Source organism: Bos grunniens, chromosome 22, assembly GCF_055505025.1.
Source record: "Bos grunniens cultivar Pamir isolate PY7600 chromosome 22, Bosgru_T2T1.0, whole genome shotgun sequence".
Taxonomy (NCBI): domain Eukaryota; kingdom Metazoa; phylum Chordata; class Mammalia; order Artiodactyla; family Bovidae; genus Bos; species Bos grunniens.
Window position 1 is genome coordinate 15,654,426 of NC_141186.1, and position 27,504 is coordinate 15,681,929.

Genomic DNA, 27,504 nt, shown 5'->3' on the forward strand with positions numbered 1-27,504 from the left:
TTTTTTTTACTATCTTTATTAAGAGATTTTATTTTTTGAGCAATTTTAGCTTTGCAAAGTAATTGCACAGAAAGTACAGAAAGTTTCTATGTCCCCTTTACTCCCCCCAAAGGTTTTATTTATTTATTATTAACATCTTATGTTACTGTGCTACATTTGTTACAACTGAAGAACCAATATTGATACATTATTATTAACTAAGGTCCACAGTTCACATTTGGGTTCACTGTATGGGTTTTAACAAACCGCATAATGTCAGATCAGATCAGATCAGTTGCTCAGTCGTGTCCGACTCTTTGCGACCCCATGAATCGCAGCACGCCAGGCCTCCCTGTCCATCACCAACTCCCAGAGTTCACTCAGAGTCACGTCCATCGAGTCAGTGATGCCATCCAGCCATCTCATCCTCTGTCGTCCCCTTCTCCTCTTGCCCCCAATCCCTCCCAGCAATACCCACTATTAATAGTTTTACCACCATAAACACCTGTCAGCCACCTCCTCATCCCACCCTCTTCCCTCCCTAACAAACTCCTGGCAGCCACTGACCTTTCTCCTGTCCTTCTCGTTTTGCCTTTTGGAGAATGTCATCTAGGACTCACAGAGCATGCAGTCTTTCCAGATTGGATTCTTTCACTTAGTAATACATATTTAAGGTTCCTTTCTATCTTTTCATGCTTGATAGCTTATTTCTTCTTAAGGGTGAAAGCACTCCATTGGATACATGTGCCATAGTTTATCCAGCCATTCACTGAAGGGTATCTTGGTTGCTTCAAAATTTTGGCAATTATGAATACAGCTGACATAAACATTCACATGGAAGTTTTGTGTAGACATAAATTGGGTAAATATCCAGGAGGGCAATTGCTGGAATGTATGGTAAACCTATATTTAGTTTTGTAAGAAACTGCTAAACTGTTCTCCAAGAGGCTATACCATTTGGCATTTCCCACTAGCCATGAATAAACTGTTGAGTTTATTTATGGGTTGTTATGTTAATTTATGGGTTGTTATGTTGAGTTTTAGGAATTCTTTGTATATTTTGTATACAACTCCTTCAGGAGATATGTCTACTGAAAATATTTTCTCCTAGTCTGTGGCCTGCTGTCTTGTCACTCATTACCTTTTGAAGAGAAGTTTTGTAATTAAAAAAATTTCCATCTTATTTCTTTCATGCTTTTGGAACTGTATAAAAATTTACTGCTAAACACTAGGTCATCTAGATTTTCCATATTATCTTCTATAAGTTTTACAGTTTTTTGTTTCACATTTAGGTTTCTGATCCATTTGGGGTTAGTTTTTGTGAATGATGTAAGGTCTGTTAAATATATATACATTTGCGTGTAATTATGTTCAGTTGTTTTAGCACCCTTGCATCCTGAGTTGAAAAGACTATCCTTTCTCCATTAAATTGCCTTTGCTCCTTTATCAAAGATCAGTTAACTGTTTATTTGAGTCTATTCTGTTCAACTGATATGTTTATCTCTTCTTTCACCAATACCACACCACCTTGATTTCTATAGCTTTATGGTAAGTCTTGAAATCAAGAAGTGTCAGTCTTCCGACTTTGTTCTTTCTTTTTCAGTACCGTGTTGACTATTCTGGGTGTTGTGCCATTCCACAAAAATCTTTAGGATCAGTTTGTCAAGACACAGAAAATAACTTGATGGGATTCTGATTGGGACTGCATAGAATATATAGATTAAGTTGGGGAAAAATTGACATGTTAACAATATTGAGTCTCTTCATCCATGAACATGGACTATCCAGATTTTTACTTTATTTCATCAGAGTTTTACACTTTTCCTTATTAAGACCTTGCACGTATTTTGCTAAATTTATACTTAATTCAACTTTTATTTTGGTACTAAGGTAAGTGGTGATGTGTTTTTTATTTCAAATTCTAATTTTTACTGCTAGTATATAGAAAGCAATTGACTTGATCTACTAATTTTTACCATTGTTTTTAGAGTCAAGTAGAAAAAAGTTGTCCATATGTTGGTGAATGCAAAATAAAAATACAGAAAATCTGATCTCTGAGTCTGTGAAAAATAACATATTTGGCTCTCTACCCATACCAGAATCACACATCTTAGAGAGTTCCCGTAATAATAAGGAAATTTTATTTAATAACTTTTCCATTTGTGATACATTTTTAAAACTCAAGCAGCAAACTTGAAATAAGATTCCTGAACAAAATACTCAAGCCACATGAACTAAAGTCATATTAAGGGCACCCTGTGCATTAGAAAATGTTGATGAGAAGAACATGCATGTAGTCTCGTGATGCAATAGAGCAGTAGGTTATAAAAACACTTCTATTAAACTGTGCTACAGTTCTGAAAAACTGCATCATGGTCATAAATTCTTTAAGCTTCTAATCCATTCACAGATGAACTTCCATGAGTGGATTAGATATCTGACAAGTCCAGGTACAGTCTTTTTTATTACTTTTACTTAGGCTTTATAATATACAGTATTAATAGTAGATATATTATTCCAGGGAACTAAAATTACAAAATCATAAAGGGTTTTTGAACTCTTAGCTGTTCAGCCAGAGTGAGTGAATGGAAGTAGCTTTCAGTTGTTGTTGGTTTTCTACTTCCAACTGTATAAGGCAGTTTGGCCATCTGGTAAACTCTCAAGATTTGGTACTAAATTATTTTTCTATTTAAAGATCCACCCTCAAAGGCTAAAAAGTCAAATGTACAGCAATTTTAAAACAAGCTTACCTTATCTCTAAACAGGTTCTCCTTAAAAAAAAAAAAAAAAAGAGAGCTCTGATACATGATATATCATCATCCCATTTGAAGTGTACAATTCAGTGGCTTTTAGTATATTCAAAGAAGTGTGATTGTCGCAACAAGCACCACAATCAAAACCTGTCCTCACACTCCAGTGACTTCCCCGGTGGTTCAGTGGCTAAGAATCCACGCTTCCAATGCAAGGGGCCCCCATTCAACCCCTGGTCACAGAACTAGATCCCATGCGCTGCAACTAAAGATCCTGTGTGCCACAACTAAGACCTGGTACAGACAAATAGGTATTTTTTAAAAATGTTACTTCCTTACACCTCCAGAAACATCCATTCCCTTTAGCCATCATTGCTTCATGATCGTCATCTCCTGGGACCCTAGGTAATCATTAGTCTACTTTCTGCATCTATAGATTTGTCTGTTCTGGACATTTTATATAAATGGAACCATACAATAGATGGTCCTTTGTGACTGGCTTTTCATTTAGCATGATGTTTTCAAGTTTCAACCATATTGTACAGCATGTATTAGTAGTTCATTTCTTTTTTCCGTCTAATAGTACTCAATTAGAGTGTGTGGACTAACCACATCTTACTTATCCATTTGTTAGTGGATGGACATTAGGGTTGTTTCCATTTGGGGTCTGTTATAAAAAATACTACCATGAACACTGATGTACAAATGTTTCTATGGACACATATTTTTGTTTCTACTGGGCACACACATAGGAGTGGAACTGCCACACTAAAGAAAGGTGGCAGAGGAAAAGCAGGTGATATAGGGCCCTGGAAGCCAAATGAAAAAAGTGTTTCCAGGAGAGGGGAGTCAAGTCAAAGTAGAAATGAATGGTTAAAAAAAAGATCATGAAAGAGGTGACTGTGTGTTAGCAGTAGCGACCTTGAGAGTGGCATCTGGTGGAATGATGGTTCAAGAGAAAATGAAGAAGAATAGCTGGAGGCAGTGATCATGGCCAACTTTTTTTTTTTTTTAAAGGAGTTTGTTTAAAGAAAAATGGGGCAAAAATTGGAAGGAGATGTGAGGTTGAGGTGGGAGAAACACCCGTATGTTAGGGTTCCGATGGGAATGATCCCATAGGAGAGGGAATGAGATGATGCAGGCGAGAGTGGGGGACTGCTGGGCCACCTGCTGGAGGGACGACAGAATGGGACCTGCTCACAAGTGGGGAGGTGTCCTTCGTGGGGTACAGACATGGTTCTCCTGTAGTTACGGAGAGGTGGGTAAACATGGGCCAGGTGCAAGTAGCACAGGGGATGGCAGTTTTCATCTGATACCTCTGCTTTCTCAGCAAGGTGAGAAGTGAGGTCATCAGCCAAGCGCGAGGGAGGGGATGGAGGTAATGGAGGACCGAGAGAGGAGAAGGCATGGGGTTGTCATCTCAGTGAGCAGGAAAGACAACAGGCCACGAAAACACACGGCCTGCCAGGCAGTGCTGAGGGCCACTGAGGTCAGCAACTGGGGTTTAAACTGAGGCCGGTCACATGGCTGTATGGCAGGAAAGGGGTCAAGGGTATGACTGGAGGTGAGGGGCTGAGGTCAGGGGAGAGGTTAAAGAAGGTGGCTGCTATGGCAGTGAAGGAGGATAGGAACATTTATTAGAGAGAGCAGTCAATAGCCAGACCCTCGAGGGCTCAAGGAGTTGGAGGGAGTGACCTGGGGAGGCAGGATGCACACAGTTGGCGGGATGCCAGGGCCATCTCCCTGGGTATGTTCCCTCCACTGACCCCTCTGAGGACCAGCTGAATTAGCTCACTGCTCAGACTGGCTGGTTTGTCTTTCCCTCTTTTACCATCTGAGGGCAACTCCTAGAACTACACGGGCACAGCCTGCTTGATCTTCTCAGAGTCTCCGAGTAAGCTGAGTGTGCAAAATCTCCAACCATGACAACACGATTCACCACGTGCTGGTTCCGAATGCTTTTTTTCATTTTTGGTACCAGACTCTGTCTCTAGGTCTTAGGGCACAAAGATAAAAAAGACATATATAAACCAAGTTATAAAATCCTGTAGAGCGGTGTGCTCCAGTACTGTCATTCCAGAGCAAGGGCCAGCTGCAACAGGAACAAAGAATTGTGTTCACTCTAATTTCTGTTGCATGGAAATGAAGAAAAGCAAAGAGAATTTTTAACATTAAAAAAAAAAAGCTTAAATACCTGCTACATGATGAAATACTTAATTTCTTTAAATAGAACTCAATGTACTACTTTGCTCACTCCTCAGATAACTCAGCTTGGTTCCCTCCCCGGGAACTGAGCACCCACCAAGCAGTGACATAGTCACCAACACCTGCGAAGCCATTAGGAGGAAAGGAAAAGGCTGCTGGGAAAACAGACTCTTCAGATTCCTAACAGGAATTTCAACTGCACATCTGAATATCGTCTTTTATACAAAATGTGTATATCTTAAAGCTCCAAAAGTTCAATATTACACCGGTGGCACTAATTTTTACCTTTGGGATGCTAAACATCTGCTAAACCTGGGCACTGTCTCCACCTGTGCTTCAGTGTAAGCTCGTGTTCAGATCCGCGAGGGAGCACACAGCAGGCTGCACAGGCTCATGTAGCAGTGGCTTTAGAAGCATGGAGCTGAGGCAGGTGTCCATCACTAGGAGCATGGATATGTAAATTCTGGTACATTCAAACCATGGAAATACATGCAGAAGACAATGAACCAGATTTATATGTGCTTTCCAGGTGGCACAGTGGTAAAGAATCTGCCTGCCAATGCAGGAGACCTAAGAGACGTGGGTTCGATCTCTGGGTTGGGAAGATCCCCTGGAGAAGGAAATGGCAACCCACTCCAGTATTCTTCCCTGGAAAATTCCATGGACAGAGGAGCCTGGTGGGCTACAGCCCATGGGGTGGCAGAGAGTCAGACACAACTGAGCACACAGATTTATATATGGCCACATAGATGGGTATCATAAACATAACACTGAGCAAAAAAGAATCAGGTAGACATTGGGAGCCCAAATCCATGCACATAAATTAAAAAACAAAAACAGGCAACACAATTAACAAAAATGAGTAATAAAAATAAGAAATATACCAGCATGGGTGCCTATGCTGGGGAAGGGCCACAGAAGCGGAAATTAAAATAAAATACAAACAAAGATGCCTGTGCCATGAATCAAAGAGTAGGAACAACCTGATTTTATGTGTCTGAGGTGGTGGTGGTCATAGGGAAGGGGAACAGCAGTTAGTAAGTATGGATTTTGTGTACTTGCAGATTTCCAGTATGTCTAGTCCTTGTAAACCATGCTCCGGAGACATCTACAATGTGCCGTGACCTGCACCCAACAGTCTATCACAATTCTATCACCATCCCATGTTTTGCTACAATCGTCATCTCGATGTAAGGATGGTATTTAATAGGAACTAGAAAGCTAAATTAGCTCATGCTCAGTCTAATGCAGAGTAAAGCTTTGAAATAAATTCAGAAAGAATGGTAAATGAAAAGACTCCTATAGAATTGAACTTGACACCATGATGAGTAACTTAGCACATGAAATACCACACAGCAGACTCTGTAAACCACATGTATCCAAGCTCATCCTGACAGCTAGAGCTGACTGCAAAAATGTGTGTGTTTCACTTTAGAATAAATACATGCTTCCTACAGGCTTCTGGTTTCTAACACATTTTCTGTTCTCTATCTCTAAACTAAAAATTATATCCTAAAATAAAACCAGCTACAAGGAGGAGACCAGCACAGGTGGAAATCAAATGAACTCCTGTGTCGTGAGAAATTGCCATTCACGAGGCTCTGGCTCCAGGGAGATGATACAATACAAAGCCTGGGGCCGGAACAGCTCCCGGTCTGATCAACCAAGACTCATGGCCCCCATTCCTACTCCAGGGGGAGGTTCTGTGTGATCCTGGAACAATTGCTCAGGTTTCTTTGCCTCCCTTACCCTGAGTGACACTGAGCTCCTGGCAACAAAGACAGCCGATGAATAAGCGCTGGAAGAAGGGTCAGGAGCTCTTGTTTCGTTCCCAGCTTATTACCTATAAAAGGGGTGATTACAACCAATCCCCACTGGGCTACATACGACCTCTGTTACTTGGAAAATAAAAATATGAAAACCCTGGAGACCTGTTATAAACGCTGATCCTGGAGTCCTTGTCAAGAGACCCCTTACAATGGAGACTATTGTTCAACAAGATCCATACAGCGGACAAATCTCCTTAAGGGGCTAAGACAGACAACTTTAGAAAAAAATGTTCTAAGGAGAAGTTGAATTTAAGTTGAAATTATTTAATTTGCCCCACAAAATTCCTTCACATTCTCCTTTTGCTAACTGTAACAATAAAATATCCTGAAAATATTTCTACATAGACAACATTTCTACATGAATTCTCTCATGAAAATTATGAACCCCATTAACAACAAATGAAGTAGACAGGAAACACTAAGTATTAAATCTCCCATCAGTCTTAAACCAGTTTCTTGCATTCCATGAGCTTCTCAGTCCTTGCAAGGCTGAGAAAAGTCCCTGAGCATCTGAGTTGCACGGAACACGGCAGGACCTAAGGACATTCGAGTACAGTGGCAGCACCGTTCAGTGCAAGGCAGGCGAACTCCACCTAAAGGCATATGGTGGCTCCAAGGGCGAGGGCGGGCTGACCCTGTCACCGTTCACCTTCCCTGACCCACTCCTGCCATGGTGTCACTTCATCTTTTGTTCTATTCTCTTGGAAGCTATCCCTTCAGGAGGCAGTGTGGGTATGCACTTGGATCCCAGTTCCATCCTGTATTCGTCCTGGTAAGGGGAGGGTAACAAACCCGAGCACCACCCGTTCGGTGGGTAACAGATGAGGTGGTGTTACTAGGGAGAGGCCATGTTTACACAGACGAGTCATCCGTGAGGAGGGTGAGGCTTGGTGACTGAATGTGGCTCCAGAGGGCCCATGGGAATACCCATGTGGGCGCCGCTGTGGAAGAATGACCTGTGGGAGAAGCTCGGAGCAGGGAGTGGCGAGTGAGGGTGAAGAGAAGGGGTTGTCAGAACCACTGAGAAGGGTTGTCAGAACCGCTAGGTCCCATCTGGGACCCTCCTGAGGACGATGCTTCTCAGCTGGCCCCAGAGGCTGGCGAGAGCGTCCCATCAGTGCCTGTCAGGAACTTCTACTCAGTCTTCCAATCTCTGTGAGTGAAAACCTGCCTTCTTTGCCTTGGAAAAGCTCTTCCCTGGATGGTGGGCGCTGAGGGGGCAGGGGGCACTCAACCAGGACAGAAGGGACAGGGCTCCAGGCCAGTGGACTGGTTCTAATTTGGGCATTGCCATGGTTTGCTCCGTGAGCACACTCCATGTGGGTGAGGAGAGTGCCCACTCCATACCTCGAAACTAGTAGGAATTCTAAATACAAATAAATGTAATTTAATGTTTTTAGTTGTTACTACATCTCTGTAGCTGAGGGATGCAAGTATATTGTCCATTCCCATTTGTCCATAACCTTGGAGAAAAGATGAAAACCACTGAGAATCTTCACATCCATAGCTGCTAGGCAGGTAAAGAGCAAGAAAGTTATATGGTCTCTCTGTGAAAATCTGGAGCATGTGGGTGCTGCCCTCCCCCACCACCAGCAATGCCCACCTTCTGCAGAATGACTCCCCCAACATCCCCAGAGCACGACATGAAGCCGGGACCCCCGTCACAGCACTGTCATGACACACAGAGAATCTGCAGCCAGCCAGGGAGGGTGTGTTCAAACAACTAGCCACAGCTGAAAATAACATAGAAACATTCACACGGGGCCTGCTGCTGCTAATCTGGTCAAGGGCTTTGACATGTAGCAATTCATTTAGTGCTGACAACCATCCTAATGAAGTAGGTACTCTTATTTTCTCTGTTTCAAAAACCAAGGCACAGAGAAGTTAAACAAATTTCCCAGGATCACAGAGCCAAGGAAACGGCAGCATTTGATTAGAAATCAGGCACGCCATAGACTACAGTGTAGAGCAGTTAAAAAGGGAATGAAGTACATTGATTTAAGATGGGAGGCTGAAGATTCCTATTTCTCTCTGATATCAAAAGACTATCAAAAGAACAAAGAAATTAAAAAGGCATGACATAATAATGAAGAAAATGGGAAGGAGATCGTTAAGAACATGGGATATTTCTACAAACTTCTGGAAATCCAAAAACAGATGAAAGAGTATAAGGTGAGGAAACTGAGTGGAGGGAACTGGGCCCAGAGCCCCAACAGAGGGAGCTTCAGCTGTGAAGGAAGCTGACCAGTTAGAAACTGGGAAAGTCTCCAGACCTGCACACTACCTCAGGACAGTGGGCACGGTGACAGGGGGGCTCCTCCCCTCCCCACAGCCCTGTGTGCAAATGTTTTACAGCTAAGTAACAACCCTTATGCACGTGCACATGTGCAAGACACGGGCCACACACACACACACAAAGACATTTTTACTAAACCCAGGAAGGGAACTCTCTTGGGGTGAGGAGACTAAGGAGCTGAGCAACATGGTCTGTATTCTGGTTGTGGGGAATGGGCAGCACATTTCACCCGTCAGAGTCGTCTATCATAGAGCTAAGCCTCTGCTAGCAAGAAAATGTCACTTTTATGACGATATCCTGAGCCAGCCGTGCTAGAAACAGATAGCCAAGAATCACCAGACGCTTGAGAAAAGCCATCATGAAAACAGAGAAAAAGACAGACACACTGCCATGCACACATACCCCAGGGTGAAAGGAAGAAAATGAACCTCAGAGGAAACATAATTCAGGTAACTCAGATAATTCAAGGAACAGAAGATATGCTTGTTTGTTTTTTTAAAAAAGATGATAGCCTCAGAGAGAACAAAGAAAATTTTGCAATCGTACAGACAGTGTAGACTCTCATGAGAAAGGAAAAGCTAGAAAACCAGAAAGAATTCATAGAAATTACCAAATGTTTGTCAAAATGAAAACTTCAACAGGAGAGTGAGGGAATCTAGTCTAAGAAATTTACAAAATAGAATTAAAAGAGGCTAGAAAAAAACAAGGCTCCCAGTGACTCAGCCATCAAGAATCCACCTGTAATACAGGAGATACAGGAGACGTGGGTTTGATCCCTGGGTCAGTAAGATCCCCGGAGGAGGGCATGGTAACTCACTCCAGTATTCTCGCCTGGGGAATCCCACAGACAGAGGAGCCTGGAGGGCTACAGTCCATAAGGTTGCAGAGTCGAACATGACTGAAGTGACTGAGCACACACAGCACAGAAAAAGAACCAATTAAACCAAATTAAACAGATTGAAGAAAATACTAACAGAAAATAAACAAGTAAAATAGAAAACAAAAATATAGAAAAATCAGTAAAACCAAAAGTTAGTTCTTTGAAAGATATATGAAATTGATAAACCTCTAGCTAAACAGATTAAGAACACAATGGAGTATTACTCAGCCATTAAAAAGAATACATTTGAATCAGTTCTAATGAGGTGGATGAAACTGGAGTCTATTATACAAATGGGGGAGCCTTTTGGGCCACAGAGTGGCAAAAAAGAGTCAGACACAACTTAGCAACTGAGCATGCACAAATACGACCTATCTCAGAAAAAAAGGGGAGAGGCTTCCCTGGGGGTCCAGTGGTTAAGAATTTACCTTGCAATGCAGGAGATACCACTTCAGCCCCTGGTCCAGGAAGATTCCATACGCTGCAGGGCGACTAAGCTTGTGTGCCACAATTACTGAGTCCATGTGCCACAACTACTGAAGCCCAGACACCTAGAGCCTGTGTTCCACAAGAGAAGCCACTGAAAGGAGAAGCCTGAGCGCTCGAACTAGAGAGCAGCTCCAACTCGCTGCAACTAAGAAAAACCTCTGCAGCAGGGAAGACCCAACATACATAAAGATGAAAAATTAAAGACAACCTCTTAAAAAACACTCAGCAATTTCACTATGAGGAATTCACCCAAGAAAAATGAAGACATATATACATGAAAAAGCATGTACAAGAGTGTTCACTGCAGCTTCATTCATAATAGTAAAAATATAGAAATGACCAAAATGTTCATCAACTGGCCAATGGATAAGAAAATGTGGTATATTCATACCATGGAATACTATTAAGCAATAAAAAGAAATATATATACACAGTGACATGGATGAATCTCAAAAGCATTATGTTGAATTTAAAAAGTCAGACACAAAGAATACTCATATTGTTCCATTTATATGAATACAAAAGACAATTCAATTTATAGTGATAGAAAGCATTTCAATGATAGTCTTTGACTGGGAGTAAGAGGGACTAGGGCTTTCCTGGCAGCTCAGCTGGTAAAGAATCTGCTTGCAATGCAGGAGACCCTGGTTCAGTTCATGGGTTGGGAAGATCCCCTGGAGAAGGGTAGGCGACCCACTCCAGCATTCATGGGCTTCCCTGGTGGCTCAGACAGTAAAGAGTCTGCCTGCAATGTGGGAGACCTGGGTTCAATCCCTGGGGTGGGAGGATCCTGTGAAAGAGGGCATGGCAACCCACTCCAGTATCCTTGCCTGCGGAATACCATGGGCAGAGGAGCCTGGAAGGCTACAGTCCACGGGGTCACAAACAGTAGGACATGACTGAGCAACTAAGCACAGCACAGGAAGGACTAATTGCAGAAGGAAAGGAGGGAACTTTCAGGAGTTATGGAAATAGTCTCAGTCTCTTTGTGGTGGTTCTTACATGGGTGTATACAAATGAGAATTGTGAACATTTAAAATGGGTGCATTTTGTGGTATGCAAATCATACCTCAATGAAACTGATTTAAAACCATACACAAAATGACGCAGAGAATCCTTGACTCGTCCAATTTTATCTGCAATATTAATTGTGTCAGGTTGAGATCTGCACAAACTGAACTGTACAGATACAGAGGAATTCAGAGTTTTCTGTCAATATGCAACTACGGAACTAGGTGGGAGAACACTGATGCTCCATTTAGCTTTCGTCGTAGTGATGGAGCTTCTTAGGATTAAGCATAGGTCTTCTTTTGAGTTGCCTGAGGAAGCGTAATGCAAGTATTCTGGGTCATATTTTAAGTTCTAATTATAAATCCTTTCACTCTACAAGACATTTATTTCAAGCAAAATTACTTTCCTGCCTTAGCTATGAGGTCGTAACTTTTAGCAGTGCCTTCTCATGAACATTATGCAAATATCACTGTTTAAAAGATTAGCTCTGGGCACTATGCTGGATGGGTGGGTAATTCTAAAGGATTCCACACTGGTCTATTCCACTCGTTAGTTTCATAGTTTCCACAAATATTTCAGTCACCACTGTATCCCTAGTGTGCAGCATAGCACAGGCACACGGGCCCCTGGGAAATGCTGAAAAGATGAATGAAGGAACTCTTTCTAACCTAGAGATATTCTTGCAACAGGAAATGCCCTGGAGGAATGACAGGTTCTTGTGCAGGAGCTAAACAGAATGACGGAGCCCAGGAGATGGCAGAGACCAGAGAAAGACCGGCCCCATAGCACCCAGCATGTCTGTACATGGTTCAACATGGAACCAGGACTGCAGAAAAGAGAGACCTTATGGATTTTCCAGCCCTAGCGCAAACTGTGAATATTAATCAAGCTCTACAAAGCTCCAAGAGCACCTGTGTGCAATCTCAGGCAGTCAGCCTGTAGTGGTTGGTATGGAAATCTCTAAAATCTCTAGGTAGGTTTTCAATTCTCGATCAAATGGCTTTTCATGTTTTCACCCTCCTGACAATTTTTCAGGTTGATACTGACTTCATCTATTGATTCATCAAATCAATCTGACTTGATGGCCAGAGAGGGATCTGTTACTACCCTCTTTTATAATATTCCAGGTCCGATGTTAAGATCATCGTTTCATTACTTGTACTGTTAGAGGAGTGAAAACTTGAAATGTTTCTGCAAGTGCCAAGAACCGTAACCTTTATACTTAGAAATGAAACCACTCGAAGTAAGAGACGCATGATGGTCATAGTCAGAGGCCTCTTCTCCAGGACCTCTTCAAGGAAACGCAAGGCAGTGGGTCTTCAACTATTCCTTAAATCTTTTAATGACTAAAAGTACTTAAATATTCTTGTAAGCATTCACATATGTCTGTGTATATATTTAAGTCCTTAGACATATTTTTTACATCATCTAGCTTTCCCTAATTAGACTGCAAGTTCCATGAGGCAAGGGGCTTAATCTGCTTGTGTGATGGTGAGTGCCATCTGGAAATATTGCTGGACCCACTGTGGGTAATCAGGCAGTGTAAGGTCTAGCAAATGTTGCTTAGTCACTAAGTCATGTCCAATTCTTTTTTTTTTTATTTTTTTATTTTTAAACTTTACAATATTGTATTAGTTTTGCCAAATCTCGAAATGAATCCGCCACAGGTATACCTGTGTTCCCCATCCTGAACCCTCCTCCCTCTGGGTTGTCCCAGTGCACCAGCCCCAAGCATCCAGTATCGTGCATCGAACCTGGATTGGCGACTCGTTTCATACATGATATTATACATGTTTCAATGCCATTCTCCCAAATCTCCCCACCCTCTCCCTCTCCCACAGAGTCCATAAGACTGATCTATACATCAGTGTCTCTTTTGCTGTCTCGTACACAGGGTTATTGTTACCATCTTTCTAAATTCCATATATATGTGTTAGTATACTGTATTGGTGTTTTTCTTTCTGGCTTACTTCACTCTGTATAATAGGTTCCGGTTTCATCCATCTCATTAGAACTGATTCAAATGTATTCTTTTTAATGGCTGAGTAATACTCCATTGTGTATATGTACCACAGCTTTCTTATCCATTCATCTGCTGATGGGCATCTAGGTTGCTTCCATGTCCTGGCTATTATAAACAGTGCTGTGATGAACATTGGGGTACACGTGTCTCTTTCCCATGGGCTGTAGTCCACCAGGCTTCTCTGCCCATGGGATTTCCTAGGCAAAAATACTGGAGTGGGTTGCCATTTCCTTCTCCAGAGGATCGTTCCAACCCAGGGATCAAACTTGCATCTCCTACACTGGCAGGTGGACTCTTTACTATGGAGCTATAGGGAAGCCCAATAGCAAATGTAGATACTGCTTAACTTAAAAGAAGGATCAGCAATTACAACTGTATTTTTAAAATTACATTGTAGTTTGTAGCCACTTTATTTACAACTGCCCCAAACTGGAAGAAACCAAGAGTCCTTCGGTAGATGACCGGATAAACAGATTAGGAGGGACAGCTATACAATGCAGTATTATTCAGTGATGAGAAGAAATGAGCTGTCAGTTCATGAAATAACAGGGAGGGGATGTCCCTGGTGGTCCAGTGGCTGGGATTCTCCACTCCCAGTGCAGGGCACAAGGGTTTAAATCCCTGGTTGGGGCACTAGATTCCTCATGCCCCAACTAAAAAGAGCCTGCATGCCACAAATAAGACCGGGCACAGTCAAATACATAAATATTTTTTAAAGAAAAGATAAGGAAGAACCTTAGATGCATATTACTAAGTGAAAAAATTCAATCTGATAAAGCTACATATTATATGAATCCAATTCTGTGACATTCAAGAAAGGACAAAAGTATAGAGACAGTATAAAGATGAGTGGTGGCAGGGAGGAAGGGCATGATAAAGAACTGTAGTGCAGGAGATTTCTGAAAATGTTGGAACTATTTTCTATAATACTATAATGGTGGCATCATGCATTTGTCAAAACCCATAGAATATACAACACAGAGTGAACCCTAATGTAAACTGCGGACCTTAGTTAATAATATTGTATCAATATTAGTTCATCAACAGTAACAAATGTACTAAACTAATGAAAGATGTTAATAATAGTGGAAACTGCTTTGAGTTAACTCTGTACTTTCAATATAATTTTTCTTCAAACAAAAACTGATCTAAAAATTAAAGTCTGTTAATTTAAAAATACACTAGAAATCAAGATTTCAGTTTTTAATATTACATCTTTCAACAGATATATTCTGATTGCAAAATTATTTTCCATTAAAATATTTTTAGAAGGATGTTATAATGATTTCCTCTCTTACATAATACTGCTGTAAGGGCCCAGAAAAAATACTCAAAAAACACTTTTCCCAAGTTGGAAACCTATTTAAACATTCAATTAAACATCAAATATTCAATCCCATGAATATGGGGATGGGGAAACAATAGAAACAGTGAGAAACTTTATTTTGGGGGGCTCCAAAATCTCTGCAGGTGGTGCCTGCAGCCATGAAATTAAGACGCTTGCTCCTTGGCAGAAAAGCTATGACCAACCTAGACAGCACATTAAAGACCAGAGATGTTACTTTGACAACAGAGGTCCATCTAGTCAAAGCTATGGTTTTTCCAGTAGTCATGTACGGATGTGAGAGTTGGATTATAAATAAAGCTGAGCACCAAAGAATTGATGCTTTTGAACTGTGGTGTTGGAGAAGACTCTTGAGAGTCCCTTGGAGTACAAGGAGATCCAACCAGTCAATTCTAAAGGAAGTGAAAGTGAAGTGAAGTCGCTCAGTCGTGTCCGACTCTTTGTGACCCTGTGGACTGAAGCACTCCAGGCTCCTCCATCCATGGGATTCTCCAGGCAAGAATACTGGAGTGGGTTGCCATTTCCTTCTCCAGGGGATCTTCCTGACCCAGGGATCGAACCCAGGTCTCCTGCATTACAGGCAGACACTTTCACCTCTGAGCCATCATCCAACCAGTCAATCCTGAAGTAAATCAGCCCTAAATATTCATTGGAAGGACTGATGCTGAAGCTGAAGCTCCAATACTTTGGCTACCTGATTCGAAGAACTGAATCACTGGAAAAGACCCTGATGCTGGGAAAGATGGATGAGGATGAGGTGGTTAGATGGCATCACCGACTCAATAGACATGAGACTGAGCAAGTTCCAGGAGTTGGTGATGGACCGGGAAGCCTGGCATGCTGCAATCCATGGGGTCTCAAAGAGTCAGACATGACTGAGTGACTGAACTGAACTGATTCAATCTCAGGTTTAACTAACAGAAAAAGTGTATCCAATTTAAAAAGAAATACTAACGGGAAAAAATCAAGTATAAATAATCAGTTATTTTTCTCCTTACTCACATATTTTGAGAAAACTAAGTTCCAAAATTTCAAAATTCTATGCTGAGGAAATGGAATATTCCTTGCAAGTCTAGATTTTCTACTTTGGTCTGAAACCTCCTAATGCCTGTCTCCTACAGAGGATGGGTATTCAGGGTATTTGGATGAACATCAAGGATGTCACAATTCTGCACTGTAACCAGTCTGAATGATATACTCCATTGATATCCCCACACTTTGATAAAATCCCCCAAAGTAAAGGCCTGTGATTAACTAATATGGCTCTAATTATTAAGAACACACTTACAACAATGGCTTCAGGAAAAAACACAACTCCAATTGACCCCACTTTGAATCCATGTCCTCAGGAGGGGTCTTAGGGCCTGGCATTTGCTCTTTTTCCCTGGTCCATTCAATCTCCCACTCTCCTATCCAACTCCACATATCTCCAAGTCCAAATCCAACATCTAATACCTCTCTCCACTTCCTTGCTTTTGGCACTGACCTTGCAATTTCATGGAGAGAAGAGAAGCTTTCAGAAGAGAATACGTGTGAGTTCCCACCATCACTCAACCCCACTAGCTGCCTGGACCCTCCACTGCTCTCTCTGGATTGAGGTCCAACCTGTCCACCTGCATTTGATCCCATTTGTCCCTCTCACACAGTCAAAGGCATCAGTCTAGCTCTTCTCACCCTTGAAGAAGCTGCTACAATGTTGTGAGTGACAGCATCAAGGTGTGACTTTGAATCTGCTCCAATTCATTTTTTAAAACCCCTCACATATACATCATTCATGAAATATTCTTACAAAATTGTTTAAACTTAATTAAATGAATCCTCCAGCTCTAATTTCCAATATAATATAGGAACAGAGGAACTAGTTTTTAAAAAAGAAAAAAGGAAGAAAGGAAACAAGGAAGAAAGAGAGTGAGGGAGGGCAGAAGAGAAAAAATGACAGATCTACACTGTGAAACAGCCTATAGGAAACTGACCTAGATGCTTCGTAAGTCAACATGACAGTCACTTCATCAAAGAAAATATGTGATCACAAACAAACACCTAAAAACATGAGTCAATAGAGAAACACAAGGGCAGATAACACAACACACCTATTAGCTGCTGCTGCTGCTGCTGCTAAGTTGCTTCAGTCGCGTCCGACTCTGTGCGACCCCATAGACGGCAGCCCACCAGGCTCCCCCGTTCCTGGGATTCTCCAGGCAAGAACACTGGAGTGGGTTGCCATTTCCTTCTCCAATGCATGAGAGTGAAAAGTGAAAGTGAAGTCGCTCAGTTGTGTCCGACTCTTAGCAACCCCATGGACTGTAGCCCACCAGGCTCCTCCATCCATGGGATTTTCCAGGCAAGAGTACTGGAGTGGGGTGCCATTGCCTTCTCTGACACACTTATTAGAGCGGAAAGCAAACAAAAAACAAAACCTGTCAATACCAAGTGCTGACAAGGATGTGGAGCAACTGGAAATCACACATTGCTGATGAGAATGCAAAACGTTACAGTCATTGTGAGAGACAACTGGTGGTTCCTTACAATTTCAAATATTCCCTTAACATATCGCACAGCAATCCCACTCCTAGGTATTTTATTCAAGTGAAATGAAAACCTATATTCATACAAAATACTCTGGGCAAATGGTTATAGTAGCTCTACCCAAAATTGCAAAGACTGAAAACAATGAAAATATTCCTTTTCTACAGAAGAACAAACTGTGGTGCATCCATACAATGAAATGCTACTCAGTAACACAAAGGAACTATTAATAAGTGCAATAACATGGATAGATTTCAAATGTTCTATGCTAAGAGAAAGAAAACAGACCCAAAAAGCTATATGCTATATGATTCCGTGTGTATGATATTCTGGAAAAGGCAAAACTGTAGTGAAGAACAGGTCAGTGACTGCCAGGGGTTAAGGAGGGGAGAGGTTTGAGTACAGAGAAAATCTGAGCTCTCTTTTTTCTAATCTCTTCATTTCTCTTAATGGAAGTCTGTCAACACATTGGCTCATGAGAGAAAGCCAGTGGGCTCAAAAAATCCACCAGACTTAATTATCCAGAAATAAGACTGTTTCTCCAAGTCAATAAATGGAGGACTCCAAGCAGGAGGGGAAACATTTCTCCAGAAATGAGGGTTTTCTTATTGGCAGTTGAAAGCTCCTTGGTTGGCAATGAGCTAAAACAATCTCTCTTTGATTACCATTTTAACTTATTAACATTTTAAGCTGGCTAAACCAAAGCTTTCACTAAGAGGCACCTTCACTAACTTTGATGTTTCACAGTATATTTATATGTTAAAAACTGTTCTTTGTATAATTCAGAGAAACTAAACAGAACAAAGACTGGTTAAAGGGAATGAATGTATATATAAACAAATATCAACTACAGTAAGAGAAATCATCATTTAAAAATACTATCTTTTAGAGTTATTTTAGAAGGAATGTATACATTTGGCTTTTATGCTTACAGAAATGTGCATTTATGGTCATGATAGATTTAAGTGGCCATGTAATGAAATGCTGTTATCATGCAATAAAACAGATGATCCCTAAGATCCTTCTAAGAAACCTATCTAGTCAAGTGTAACACAAGAAAGTGTTAGTTGTTCAATCATGTCCAACTCTTTGCAACCTCCTGGGCGTAGCCTGCCAGGGTCCTCTGTCCATTGAATTCTCTAGGCAAGAATACTGCAGTGGGTTGCCATTTCCTTCTCCAGGGGAATCTTTCTGACCTAAGGATCGAACCCAGGTCTCCTGCATTGCAGGCAGATTCTTTACCATCTGAGCCACCAGGGAAGGGAAGTTTAAACCTCTGTTTTCTCTCCAATTTCATTATCACCAGTTATTTTGCAAAATGTTTTCGTCCTTTGGATTTTAGATTAATTAAATATATAATAATGATTTTTAAAAATGTAAAGACACAGAAAATTCAAAGGGAAAGAAATTACCCAGATCTTAAAAGCCAAAGAAAAAACAGTGCTGTTAACATTTGGATTACAACCGTTCAGGCCTTTTCCTATAGAAATGCATACATGTAAACATACACATTTGTAAGGTTTTCACTTAGCATTATATCAAGGTTGTCTTCCCAGTGATAAGGCTTTATATACAGTTTTATTTTCGTAGTGGCAAGGTATACTATTATAAGGAGAGGCTAACATTTAATATCAGACAAACAGCAGCTTTTCAGTCTTCAACCTTACATTCAACATTGTGAAAAACTTGTGAGTCTCCACTGTTACAGTTTCTTCCTTTGGTGTCATTCTTATAGTAAAAGGTTTCCCCATTCAAAGATCAACTAAATATTCACTTGTAATTCTTTCTAGTACTTTAATGATTTTCATTTTTATATTTATATCTTTAATTTTTTGAATCTATATCTAATGCTTAATTCAAAGAGGGGATTTAACTTTAATCACCCCCCACAAATAGCCAGCCAGTTGTCCTAACACCATTCAATAATCAATTTATCTCTTTGGACAGGAAATACCTATCATAACATACATCAAATATATGTATATCTACACTTTTGCTGGGCTTCCCTGATAGCTCAGTTGGTAAAGAATCCATCTGCAATGCAGAAGACCTGAGTTCAATCCCTTGGTTGGGAAAATCCCCTGGAGAAGCGTAAGGCTACCCACTCCAGTACTCTGGCCTAGAAAATTCCATGGACCGTATGTCCATGGGGTCGCAGAGAGTTGGACACAACTGAGTGACTTTTACTTCCACAGTTTTTACAGCTTTCTATTCTGTGCTATTTATCTGTCTGTCTATTCTGGTGCCAATACCACGGTTTTCAGTGGCTGCAGCTTTATAACACATGATAAGGCAATCCCCTTCCCCTGCATTATTTTTTCCAAAACTCTTCATAGTCATTATCTCAGCATTTATTTGACCTGACTCACTAGACAGCATATTAAAAAGCAGAGACATTACTTGCCAACAAAGGTCTGTCTAGTCAAGGCTATGGTTTTTCCAGTAGTCATGTACGGATGTTGAGAGTTGCACTATAAAGAAAGCTGAGCGCCGAAGAATTGATGCTTTTGAATTGTGGTGTTGGAGAAGACTCTTGAGAGTCCCTTGGACTGCAAGGAGATCCAACCAGTCCATTCTAAAGGAGATCAGTCCTGGGTGTTCCTTGGAAGGACTGATGCTGAAGCTGAAACTCCAATACTTTGGCCACCTGATGCGAACAGTTGACTCATTGGAAAAGACTCTGATGCTGGGAGGGATTGGGGGCAGGAGGAGAAGGGGATGACAGAGGGTGAGATAGTTGGATGGAATCACCGACTTAATGGACATGAGTTTGGGTAAGCTCCAGGAGTTGGTGATAGACAGGGAAGCCTGGCGTGCTGTGGTCCATGGGGTCGCAAAGAGTCAGACACGACTAAGTGACTGAACTGAACAGACTTCAGAATCAGATGTTTTGATATGCTGTTTATTCACTATTATTTTATGTTAACTAGTCTTCTCTGGTGTTAGATTTGAGTGATGTATTTTCTTTTTGGCTATTTATTTTTTCCATATAACTGTCATGTACTTAATCACATTTAACTAAGAACCAAAAGGAAACAGAAGCAACTCAATAAAAATAACTGTCGGGAGACCTGATGGCTGTCCCTAAATTTTTGTTTTACCACAGCAGTATCCTGTGCCAAGTCTCGAATGTTATTGAATCCTAGGGTAGACAGCCCCTGCTTCTCCCAGGCCAGCTGTTGTCTCTTCGGTTAGCAGGGTTTGCAGTGATTTGCTGGAATTTGTGGAATTTAATCCTCATGACATTGCACCAATCTTCTCAGGAGAGGGAAGTCACAGATTGATTCCGGGCGGTTTTCCTGAAGTTAATCTGTCCTTCTTTCCCTCCCATGTTACATCAGGTGAAAACTCTGTGCTTATAGGATGCAGTGGGCACCAATTCCCTGCCAGCTCCCTGTTTCTGTACCAGTGGAGTTACCCCCCCTTTCTTTTTCTTTGTAAGCTTCTCCCCTTACCTCACCATCTTATCAGGAAATCCTGAGTTAGATCACTTTGTGGAAATCTGTATAATCAAACTGTACCACTAATAAACATGAAAATAATTAGAGAACCTAAGATTAATTGTTAAAGGGCCTTTTGCAGAGAATAGTCAAGGGTTAAGAAAAAACAAACAAACAAAAAAAAACTAATACTGGGATTTCAGAGGCTTTTGAAACAAACTGATCAATTTTTATTTCTATTCTTCAAAACCTCACTGAAATGACAGCCCGCAGTGTCCAGACCCCAGCAAAGCTCAGGAGGCAGGGCTCTGGGATCTCTGTAGGGCCAGCTGAAGTTCTGCAGGAGGACAGAGCCTCCTCCGAGTCCCTCTCTCCCAACCCTGAGAGCCAGGCCTCCAGCCCAGTGGATGACCACAGACTGTCTCTCCAGCAACCCCAACAGTGAAGACGCCCCTACACTGCAAGAGAGGGCCAGAGACGGAGACAAGGCAGGGGACAGAAGAAAAGTTCAGAGACCACACTGCCTTCAGGAAACAAAGTACAGAATACTAGTTTTAAAAGGGAGTGGGAAGGGGTATTCCCTGGCAGTCAAGTGGTGAAAGCCTCGCCTTTCAGTGTAGGAAGTGAGGGTTCAATCCCCACTTGGGGAACTAAAATTCCACGTCTTGTGGCCAAAACACCAAAACATAAAACAGAATCAAATTTGTCACAAAAATTTGTAACAAATTCAATTAAGACTTTAAAAATGGTCCACGTCAAAAATCTCTAAAAAAAAAAAAATTGAGGGCGAGTGAACAAAGAAGAGCTCTTGGACGCTGAACATCTCATAGCAGAAATAAATTCAATAGAAGAATTAGAGAATGTTGCTGAAGACATCTTTGCAAACAGACAAAAGCAATGCAAAACACACCAAAAAAGGAGACAGGAATTGAGGGTGGGGGAAAAAACGCATAACAAATGATAAGCCCAGATGATGCAAAAGAGGCCCAGACATAAAGAAGTGAGATGATGGGGAAGAAATGATTTTCAAAGAGATAAATCAAGACATTTCACAGAACTGAAGAACAAGACTGCAAATGTCAAATTCAACTGATGGTAAAGAAAACAAAAACACCAACCCACAGAGGCATATTACTATGAATTTCTAACCGCCAGGGCCAAGAGACGACTGTGGAAGCTTCTAGAGAGGATGAACAGGTCACATACAAAAGACTAGGGGTAAGACTGGCATCAGCCTGTCAACAGCGATGCTGGAGGCAACCAAGCAACGTCTTCCAAATTTGGAAGGAAAACGGGCATGAAGCTGTTTTCTGACATACAAGACTCCAAAATTTCTTGAATGCTCTTGCCAGCACAGGAAGGGGACTAATAAAAGGTATGGGATGAAGAAGAGTAAATTCTTAAGATATTGCAAGTGAGGGTGAGAACTGGGAAGCATATTCAAGGAGTAGCCTGACCAGAAGGAACAGGATGACATGGATTACAGGAACACCCTCTACAAAGAAAAGAACACTGACTGGTCACTTATCAGCTCAATTACGTTTAAGAAAACCTGATCATGACACGCTACATGATCATCTATAAATAATACCTGCACAGTAACATAATCATTTAAAGATTAATTTAAGCAAAAGCCGTGATATAAAACTACACAAGGAGGATGGAGCAGCAAAAGTACATGGTGGGTATAAAAGCATTCATATTACATAGCAGGAAATCAGTAACACTGAAAAACATTTGGAAATGTACAGGTAACACGCAGGAGAAGAAAGGGCTAAAATGTTGAGTCACTGACTCTAGGATATTAGAAAGGGGCAGTGACCTCTTATTTTGTTACCACTTTCAAAAGAGTATTCAGTTTTTAAGATTATGAGTATGTGTTACTTGCAAAAGTTAAGTATGATTAGAAAAGGAAATGGACTGTGTGGTCAATTATAAGCAGAAATATGTGTAAAATCTAGCTTCTAAAGTACAATTAGTACTAAGGTTGACCCTTAATTTGTGCCTTTAGAGAACCATGGGAACTCTGGGCTGCAAGCATGTGATCAGTTATCTGATTCATGCCACCTACCCCCAAGAGTGAAGCCCACCAGTTCATAAGAATCTGCTCCAGAAACTGCTCTCAGGACAGCCATGCCCTCTGGAGTGGGTATCTCAGTGGACGACACACTCAGGTGAACGTGCTCACAACAAGCCCTGGCCCCCGAGTCTCTCCCTTTTCTGAGTTCCTACTTCTGACTGCTCTCTGCCTCCTGAGGGGCTCTCTCCACTTTCCAAAATGTGCAACCTAAGCGGCCAAGAACAACAGTTCCAGACTTAACCCCCCTCACCAGGAGGGCAGCCAGACCGACACAGGCATCCCTGGCCGGTGATTCCAAACCCTCCAGGGAAGGCTGCACAGTGGAGGCTGGGCTGCACGCTCACAAGCTCACCACTGGGCAGGGAATGGGGTAGGGTGTGGCAGGGCAGCTCCCACCAGGAACCCTGGCTGCACCCACTGCAGTCAGGGAGCAGGGAGACCAGCTTCCAGAAGATACGGGTAATGGGGAGGCAATCCAATAAATAAGACATCGATGTTAGAGCAAGAGACTGTTTATTGAATTTATGCCTTACGAGATTCAATTTGGGGCCATGTTCAAGAATTATTTAATTATATCTCCTCTTAGGAACAAATGATCGCATGCTCTAAGCTTCCTGTGCTCTGGGCACTGATGAGTGATCAGCACCAAATGCTACAAAGCAGAAATCCAACAAGACGATCATTCTTCAGGGAAAAAAAAAATCCATTCTCTTCTTTGTCAAGGTTTGTCCATTTGTACTGGAAAGTGGCTCAACACAGAGAAAAGAAGGTCTGCTTCCTGCTCTTGGCCTTTTCTCAGTGAGTTTAGTAACCAGATATTTTTAAAGTGTTTGGAGGAAATCTTGCAATTTTTCCTTCACGTGACAGGTTTTGTTCTTTTCATTCACATTTCATCAAAGGGACCATACTTCTGCCACCACTGCTGCTAAGTCGCTTCAGTCGTGTCTGACACTGTGCGACCCCATAGACGGCAGCACCAGGCTCCCCTGTCCCTGGGATTCTCCAGGCAAGAACACTGATTTCCTTCTCCAATGCAGGAAAGTGAAAAATGAAAGTGAAGTCGCTCAGTCGTGTCCGACTCTTAGCGACCCCATGGACTGCAGCCCACCGTTAGTCCCTGCAGATGCACCCCGGGGTGACACTCAACACATGGCCTGGTTCCCAACCAAGCTGAAGACACAGATGACTAAAGTGAATGACCCTAGCACCTCGTCTGGCTCTAAGGACTCATAAGCCAGGACTGTGTATGGAGGGGCACAGTATGAGGACCCTGAAGACCAGCGGCAGGAGGAGGCAGCGGGTGATCACAGTGACGCTAGAGACCACACAGGCTGGCAGGATGGACTCTTTGACCATTTCCATTTCAGGTGTTCAGAGCATTCTGTGATTCAGTTAATGAATAGTACTGGTACATGCTGGAGAAAATTATTTTCCCTTTTTTTGTGCGCTAAAGAAGCATTTTGCTACTAAAAAGGGGGAGTCTATTTCCAGGCGACTAAATAAGAGGGCACACACAAAAAAATCTTCTTCTGCGAGCATAAGAAAAGTACAGTGACATCCACAAAATTAATGAGGTAATGTTTTGTTCACTTTGTTAATATTGCTAATGGTGCCAGAAAATAAAAGTGTTACTTGGTGTTACTTGGCCTGGCTCATTAGTATACAGTGCGTAACATCTTTAAAATTGATATTACATAACAAAATTAAAAACCTGTTTTTATATTCTCTCAAGGTCATTAGTGGTCTTAATTAAAAAAAAAAGACGGTCTCACAATAAATAAACAACTACTTAAACATTTACAAATAAAAATCTCCTTTTGTTGAAGAGCTCTTCTATTATAACTAATCATAATCCCATTAAGTACCTTCTGGATCAATACGGAGCTTTTAAGGTTTTGGAAGGCCTTGAATACTATTTTTCTGATCTTCACAGAAATTATATTAAGCAGACACACAGATGAGGAGAAGACAACTTGAAGCTCAGAGAAGGCCTGCTTAATGTCACCCAGTTTTCAGGGAGTTGGGGCTAGAACCAGGCTTTTGACAACCAGTCCTGTTCTCCTTTTTCTTACTAAATCTACTGACATTTCCAACAGCAAAAGCCTTAGCTGGTATATGTACAGCTCTTCCCTCCATTTGTTCCTTCCAGTTGCAATATGCATTCAGCCTGAAAATAATTGCAACTCTAAAACTTTTCCTATAAACACCAGCAAAATAAAAAGCAAAACATCAAAAGAACCCATATCCTGGCAGTTTGGAAGACAGAGGGAATAAGAATCTGCCTGAGGGACGGGACGGGGAGGGAGGTGGGAGAGGGGGTTCAAGATGGGGGACACATGTACACCCATGGCTGATTCATGTCAATATATGGCAAAACCCACTATAATATTGTAAAGTAATTAGCATCCAATTAAAATCAATAAAAAAAAAAAAAAGAATCTGCCTGCCAAAGCAAGGGACACAGGTTCGATCCCTGGCTGGAAGATTCCACATGCCATGCAGCATGTAAGCCACAACCACTGGACCCATGCCCTAGAGTCATCAAGCTGCAACTATTGAAGCCCACGAACCTAGAGGCTTTGCTTTGCAACAAGAGAAGCTACTGCAGTGAGAAACCCCAGCACCACAATGAGTAGCCCCCATTCGCTGCAACTAGAGAAAGCCCACACAAAAGCAACAAAGACTCAGCACCGTCATAATATAATAAATAAAAATAAAATCATAAAGGTAAAGATTAAAAGCTTTGTAACCCTTATTAACATTGGGCAGTAGATACTATCAGAGAAAAGACACTTGCTATATACTCAAACCAGTCTAAACCATGGAGAAGGATGAAATGCTACCCCAGTTCATTCAAAGAAACTAGAACCTATGTAATACCAAAACCTGATCTTTAAAAAAGACCAAATTCACTTATACATATAGATGTAAAACTTCTAAATCTATATAGGATTGATAAATAGAATCCAGCAGTGAATTAACTGAATAATATAAAATGATCAAGCAGGTTTAATTTCAAGGATGCAGAAATGCTCACCATTAGGAAAGCTGTCAATATAACTTATTACATTTTTTAAAGTAAAAAAATACAAACCATATGAATAAAACATTTTTATTGAGCTAAAAAATCATTTGGTAAAATTCAAGTAATTCTGAACTAAACAAGCAAGCAAACAGCTACCTAAAACAGAAGGTGAAAAGATACATAAATAAGATCAAGACCATTACTACAAACCTATAACAACTTATTAAATGGTGAAACACTTAGGCTATTACCATTTAAGTCAAGACTAAGACAGAGATATTTACTATTCAGTATCGTTTTGGAGGCCCTAGCTAATGCAATAAAAGACGATGCAAAATAAATAGTGTAAGTGTTAGCAGAGAAGAGAAAATATCATCTGTATTTGTAGCTTTGAGTAAAAACCTAAGAAATAACTGCTGCTAAGTCACTTCAGTCGTGTCCAACTCTGTGACCCCACAGACGGCAGCCCACCAGGCTCCCCCGTCCCTCGGATTCTCCAGGCAAGAACACTGGAGTGGGTTGCCATTTCCTTCTCCAGTGCATGAAAGTGAAAAGTGAAAGTGAAGTCGCTCAGTTGTGTCTGACCCTTAGCGACCCCATGGACTGCAGCCTTCCAGGCTCCTCCATCCATGGGATTTTCCAGGCAGGAGTACTGGAGTGGGGTGCCATTGCCTTCTCCGAAGAAACAACTAACAACCAATCATTATTAAGAAGAGAGCCTAGTAGTTGTTGGATACAAATACATACATACATACATATATATATATATATATATATATATATATATATATGCAGAGTACATCATGAGAAACGTTGCCGGGAGAAATATCAATAACCTCAGATATGCAGCTGACACCACCTTTATGGCAGAAAGTGAAGAGGAGCTAAAGAGCCTCTTTATGAAAGTGAAAGAGGAGAGTGAAAAGGCTGGCTTAAAGCTCAACATTCAGAAAACAAAGATCATGGCATCCGGTCCCATCACTTCACGGGAAATACATAGGGAAACAGTGTCAGACTTTATTTTTGGGGGCTCCAAAATCACTGCAGATGGTGACTGCAGCCATGAAATTAAAAGACGCTCACTCCTTGGAAGGAAAGTTATGACCAACCTAGATAGCATACTCAAAAGCAGAGACATTACTTTGCCAACAAAGGTCTGTCTAGTCAAGGCTATGGTTTTTCCTGTGGTCATGTATGGATGTGAGAGTTGGACTGTGAAGAAAGCTGAGTGCCAAAGAATTGATGCTTTTGAACTGTGGTGTTGGAGAAGACTCTTGAGAGTCCCTTGGACTGCAAGGAGATCCAACCAGTCTATTCTAAAGGAGATCAGTCGTGGGTGTTCTTTGGAAGGACTGATGCTAAAGCTGAAACTCCAATACTTGGGCCACCTCATGCGAAGAGTTGACTCATTGGAAAAGACTCTGATGCTGGGAGGGATTGGGGGCAGGAGGAGAAGGGGACGACAGAGGATGAGATGGCTGGATGGCATCACCGGCTCGATGGACATGAGTTTGAGTAAACTCCGGGAGCTGGTTATGGACAGGGAGGCCTGGTGTGCTGTGATTCATGGGGTTGCAAAGAGTCGGACACGACTGAGCAACTGAATTGAACTGAATATATATTTCT

At 41.5% G+C, this 27,504-nt stretch overlaps 1 protein-coding gene across 24 annotated transcripts in view; it reads right to left on the reverse strand.

Annotated features, from left to right (window-relative positions):
• ANO10 (anoctamin 10) overlaps positions 1–27,504 on the reverse strand; it is a 268,016-nt gene that overhangs the window by 89,361 nt on the left and 151,151 nt on the right. The window contains exon 12 of one of the 24 annotated variants that reach the window (XM_086366283.1): positions 1–27,504. This exon is cut by the window's right edge and continues 43,283 nt beyond it. The exons of the other annotated variants lie outside the window; for them this stretch is intronic. The gene's annotated coding sequence lies outside the window, so the exon portion shown is untranslated. 24 annotated transcript variants of the gene reach the window in all.